Source organism: Dermacentor albipictus, chromosome 1 (assembly GCF_038994185.2).
Source record: "Dermacentor albipictus isolate Rhodes 1998 colony chromosome 1, USDA_Dalb.pri_finalv2, whole genome shotgun sequence".
NCBI lineage: Eukaryota > Metazoa > Arthropoda > Arachnida > Ixodida > Ixodidae > Dermacentor > Dermacentor albipictus.
In genome coordinates this window covers 353113104-353118974 of record NC_091821.1, presented here as the reverse complement: position 1 = coordinate 353118974, position 5871 = coordinate 353113104, and the positions used below count along the sequence as shown (strand labels likewise).

The 5871-nt window shown below is 50.8% G+C and overlaps 1 long non-coding RNA gene and 1 pseudogene across 1 annotated transcript; one reads left to right on the top strand and one right to left on the bottom strand.

Moving 5' to 3' along the window:
• Positions 1-225: 225 nt before the first annotated feature.
• On the bottom strand, positions 226-1271 carry LOC135918554 (stromal cell-derived factor 2 pseudogene; annotated as a pseudogene).
• Positions 1272-2343: 1072 nt separating this feature from the next.
• LOC135918559 (uncharacterized) lies at positions 2344-4016 on the top strand. Its single transcript, XR_010569686.2, has 2 exons — positions 2344-2540; positions 3641-4016. It is a non-coding gene; the product is annotated as an uncharacterized lncRNA (long non-coding RNA).
• Positions 4017-5871: the final 1855 nt, after the last annotated feature.

The window sequence follows — 5871 nt, the reverse complement described above, 5'->3', positions numbered from 1 at the left end:
GATACTTCAAATAATGAATTCTCGGATCGAGCGCGAATCGAATATGAAATACTATTCAATTCGTATCTGAAATTCGCGAACTCCTAATAGAGACACCAAGAAAGACACCCACCTATGCGTTCGCATATCCCTCGCTCAAATATAATCGAGGGCCCTCAATTTCTAGTCAACTGGGTGCATTCGACACGTGCGTTCAGCACGCGCAGCACTAATCAACAAACGGTATACACTTTACACAAAATCATCTTTAATACTGGTTCTGCTTTTCCGCAAGGAAACCACGGGGAGCAGCTGTGGCTCGACGCTCTTCAGAGTTCCGTGTGCTTGACGATGTGCAAACTTCCTTCGCTCGGCTTCATGAACACTCCTTCGGCCGTCCTCCAGACGCACGACTCGTCGTAGGGTGCCAGCTCTCCGCACACCTCCAGCTGACCGCCCAACTGCTGGCCGTAGGACTTGCCCGAGACCGAGAGCCAGGCCTCGGTGTCTGCGTGCTTGAGCCTGACGTCGCCGTCGCGTTCCCAGTAGCCCGTCTTGCAGACGACCCTCCAGAAGTCTCCCGAGTTGCCCTGCCCGTTCTCGCCGTGCGCGCTGATCTCCTGCTTGCTGGACAGCGGTGACGGGAAGTGGTGGCTGTGCAGGTTCCTCCGGGTCTTCAGGTGCTCGAGCCGGACGATTGCGCCGCACTTGATGGGCTCACCGCGCGAGCAGCTCGTGACCGACTGGCCCTTCACCATCCAGTGGCTGTTGATGTCGTCCGGCTTTTCGGTGCCCGTGACCGACTGCTGGCCGCTGCCGCCCGAGTAGCGGACCTCGTGCGAATGCAGCCGCACGTCCCAGCGACGATTCAGCAACTTGACCAGAGAGCCGCACGTGACGTAGCGGTAGTGGACCTGGCCCTGGACGTCGACGACCAAGACGCATAGCGCGCCCGCCACCAAAAGAAGCCCCCAGCACGACGAGTTGGCCATTTCGTCCTTCGACAACAGCGTTCGATTTGCGGTCCGTGCTCGCGCTCGACTTTCTGTTTTCTTTTTCTTTTATGTCTACTGTGGTGCGTGCGCGATGCATCGCGTGCACACAGCGGGTGACTGCTTCTTTTTCTTTCGAGACGGCCTCAGGAAAACGCCAGATCAGGATTCCTTGGCACGCTGCTACTTTGAACCTTCTTCAGGCGCGTTCGGCGGTTGTCAGATATAAAAATGTGGCGTCGCAGAAAGTGAAAATGGAAAGCCAAAGTTACTCAAAGCAAATGACAGCAATGACATTGCTAAGTATAGCGTTATGGACGTGGCGTGCCTGGTTAACGCTTCTAGCACAAGGCCAGTGCACTTCGGTTGATGACGTCATGCTACCTTGACCCACTGCCGTATAATCTAATGGGGATGTTCCTGAGTAAGCCACGGTGATTTTGACGTCACCGCCTTCGTCACGCTGGGCTTGGCAATGACAATCTCGGTCCAAGTAACATGGCGTCATAAAGCAGAGTGCACATGCCTGTTATCTATAGGAGGCGTTGGCCTGACGTGCCACGTCTCTCTCTCTCTTTTCTCCTGCGCGAAGAGGCGGTGGGAGGTGTAGTTGCCATTTGGCTTCATTTTCATTGGAATTAAGTGACCTTTTCTGCAATAAACAATAAACTTTTTGGGGCGAATCTTTGACATATACGCCATGTCGCGAGAGAGATACCCAAGAGAGAGTTAAACAAGAAAAGGCAGGAAGGTTAACCAGGTAGACGTCCAGTTGACTGCCCTGCATGAGGGAAAGGAAAAGCACTGCTCGAAAGAACCCCTCATCCCATCCTCGCCTCCCGGAAAAGTTGACGTGGAAATTAAGCAGGAAACAGAACGCTCTACAAGATTCTCATTGGAAGTTCTGCCCCAACATTAATACTTGCGAAGTTCGTCAATGAATCTCAACTAATTACGCAATTATAGGAACTAAAGATATCAGTGTTACTTACTCCGTTACATTTGGTCGCTAATTCCTAAGGCGCTTCGGCATATTTTTAACCCTTGTCTGAAGTTAGCTGGGCACACCCTCTATAGCGCAGCCGTCGGCCTCGCGCACGTAACATCGGCATGGTGCATGAAAGAAAAGAAAAATAACTAGTAAAGAAATCGGCAATAAGCGCTGAAGTAGTATGCATTTTGTCACGCAATCTACTGCACGGCTAAATCTAAATTCACATGCATGCGATCGACAGTTTGGCATTTGCGGTGCTGACGAAAGTGACATTTCCCGTGCACCATGACGCAGCGCACATGCAAAACTATAGATGAACACCGCCTTATCCGACCGCCTGCACAGAAAAAAATTACAATGAAAATGAAAGTGAAACGCAATGCAGATACGGTGTTGAGTTAACAGCGCATGCGCCCCCGAGCCCATATAAGCGGACAACGCGAGCCGCAGCATGCGCATTCAGATCAGCCACCGCAAAGCGCCCGCACCGAGAGCTGGAACCATGGGATCCGTGGTGCGCCTGCTGTTCACAGCTGTCGCCATGTCGATGGTATTGAGAGCTGCTGCTTTTCCAGGTTAGTCGAGAACAGAAATATCTGACACGCGTCGTGCAGAGTGTTATGGGTAGGCAATGATTGGGGCTCGAAATTACGGAGGAGTAAAACCTTGCATATCCAGTGAGGGAAATTAACTGTATACTGAGAGAAGTACATACGCATGTACGTGTCCCCGTGTATTAATTACCTCGTCTGTGTTGCAACTTCGCGTCAGTTTTTATTTCATGTTTGTCTTTCTTTTTAACCTTAGCTAAATGTCGGTCTCCGATTTATCGTTCGGACTGCCCAGGTCCTTTCGAGACGCTGCTATCGGCTAATGAACGCCGGTGTACCCATGCAGCGTACGTCAGTCCTAGGCAGTCCGGGACTGCAAATCGAAGACTGCCTGTCTGTACCAGAGCATTCGCTGCAGTGGGCTCGATCGGGTGTTCATCCGCACTGCTATAATATATGTCGGAACGGGAAGATTCGCTGTTTCGTGCCAGCCGCCAATTAATCGGAAACGAGTCTGCGTCGTGTGCCGCCACACGCCTTCCGTCGGTATACAGTATATTGACCTCATTGCAGCATGCGGCGTGTCATCCATGTCCTTTGCAATTGACTTGCTTGTTCAGTTCCCAAAGCGATATACTGTGATAGCACATGGCACGCCGATATCTGAGGTCATCTAATATCTTGATCCTCTACCAGGCACTCTTGTGGCCCCTTATGGGCGGATACTCCGTGCTCTTTGTTCATACGAAGCCAAAGTGGTGAACGCGTGCACTTTGGACATTTATCCGTGTTCATCAACCACTTAAGCATGCTTCTGAGCACTAAGAGCGCATGCGCTGAAAACTTCAGTTACGCCGCTTCACTGTCTGCGTGTCATTTTAACATGCAACATAACATGTTACAGACGTTAAGGCCCCTGGCTGCCTAGTTCACGCTCTCCCCCCCCCCCTTTTTTTTTTCATAAGGAAAGCGTTGTACTGGTCATCAACATTCGCGTCGTCTGCTCTCTCGTGTACTTGTCGCTATATGCATCGTACCCCACTATGCCGTATGAGCACGTGCAGCCAATGCACACGGAACCCTATATCCTCGCACAAGCAACTACGTTGTCTAATTGTTCGCAGGCCTGTGCATTCCGGTGGACTACTGCGACGGCAACTGCGTTGCCGGCTACGACACTGCAGGATGCGAAGTTTGCGTCTGTCCACCCTGTCTGCCTTGCCCAACGGACTGCTACGATCCGGCGCCGGGTTGCCCCGTGTGCGCGCCGATACAAGATTGCTTTCAGTGGCCCCTGTCGGTATTCTTCTGAAAGCTCTATCTTCTATACATAACGCCGCAATGCAGACTATATTTATTGTAATGACCGCCCCTTCTACAGGCGATCGTTGGCGTTTTAGCATGTGACATACGTATATAAAGTTACCGCCTGAGCCTGGTTACCTGACATATGCATTCTCCTTGCGCAGTTACCGGCAATAAAAACTTACCGTTCAAGCATCCTTTTATTTTGGGTCACACTGCGCCGTGGTCTCCCTGGGCCGCATGTGCCCTTCCTTCGCCCGCGTGGCGATGCACAGAGCTCCCATTGCACCATGCGCGCTGACATTTTCTCATTTCCAAAACTTTGTTATCGTGAGTGACCACGCATCCTCCTTTCATTACATAGTGCCGTTTGGTCCCTAATTATTCTTTTGTTTTCAATTGACACGACCGTATGCCTCTTGTGCATGTTCCTGTGACATGCTGCTAGGTTTCTTGCGCAGGTGTATTCCACAGGCTACCGAACGATCAAGTTCAGCGCGCCCCATGGCAGCAAGAAACGCTTCATGCTAGCTGGTAACACCCAAATGGCCGAATTCCGCGAACCAGCATGGCGCAGATCAGTACCACCGAATCGCGCCTCGCACAAGGACAACAAAAAATGTAATTGGGACGACGCATATGCGAATGGCGTGTAACCGCGTTTATAGCGTTCGTGGTCTGCCACGTAGCTTCTTGCGTATCTGTCCTTCGTAGCACGTGTTGAAGGAGAGCCGTGGCGACTGCCCGCATGTGCCTCATAGATACGCGGATACTGTAGGGAAATATATTTATTATAATGCGAATAGCTTGCGAATAGCTTTATCTGGCTCTTTCGGTCGTTCTCGTAGTTGGCCGGAATCGGCAAGAAGCTCGCTCTTTCGTTTGGGCTATTTACATCTGACAATCATAGCGGAACGCACGTGGTTAACCTTATTCGAACAAAAGTGCAGAACCTATCCACGCTAACAGGTCACGCTTATTTACCCATTAAACGTGTAGACATTATGCTTACAATTCTTCTATAGGCGCTTCGGCAGTGTGGAGTTGCCATTTTCACGCTCGAGGTTCCCGTCATTTGATTCTCTGACCCTGCTGCCAGCGTATCATGGTAACATGCATACATATCTGCAATGACACCAGTAATCTCTGTATACACGCCTCTTTCATTCGACACACGTGACTGTCAGAACATTATACATAGCGACAGTATCAGACGGTTATATCTGTCGCCAATAAAGCACCAAACCCCACGGCAGTCTAGTGATCAATTTCCCTTAAGAATTTTTCTCAAATCCCTCTCTAAGCACGGTGGTAGAATGTCTCTAACCATCGCAGCCTTCATTTCCGCATCCTTATGATGTCCCAGCGGTTTTCAGCAGCAACAATTACGTATAGTGTGCTGAATGAAGGATGAGGACATCCCGTCTCGTGCCACCAAGGTAAAACGGGAGTGAATGTATAATGTGCAGGGCTTCGGCATCCTCTTCGTTTACAGCGAAAGGACTGTCCTAGCCACTCCATCTCAAGCTTCTAGTGCGACCTATAGCGAGAGAGCGAGAGACAAGCTTCAATGGCATGCTGTTGTTACCCTGGCTGTTCGCCTGACATACTACTCTAGGTGCTGGGTGACGATCATGATATCCACAGTGATAAACATTTTAGAGCACGTACAGTCACGTGCACGCACGCACACGTACAAACTCTCTCTGACGTGTAGCGGTAGCAGTCTGCCAGCACACTGGCGAGTCCGTGAGTTGAATCTTGCACCTGAAGTTCGTGTAGGCCACGTTGAGTCTTATGCGGTGAAGACATGCTTGGTCTTGTCTACTGAGGCCTCGCGGCATCTAAAAGTCGCATGATGGATCTATTTTGCATAGGAGTCCGTAGTGGTAGCTATCTGTCCAGAGCGATCGCTGGAGACGCCAAGTGTGTGCAAATACCAGTGTTGCCGCGTCTGGTGTGGTATCTGGACCTATTCTCTCGAAGTGTTGTGTCCAGCTTTGGCACCAGGGTCAGCCGGGACGTTGCCATGTATTCCGCAGTGGGCGGG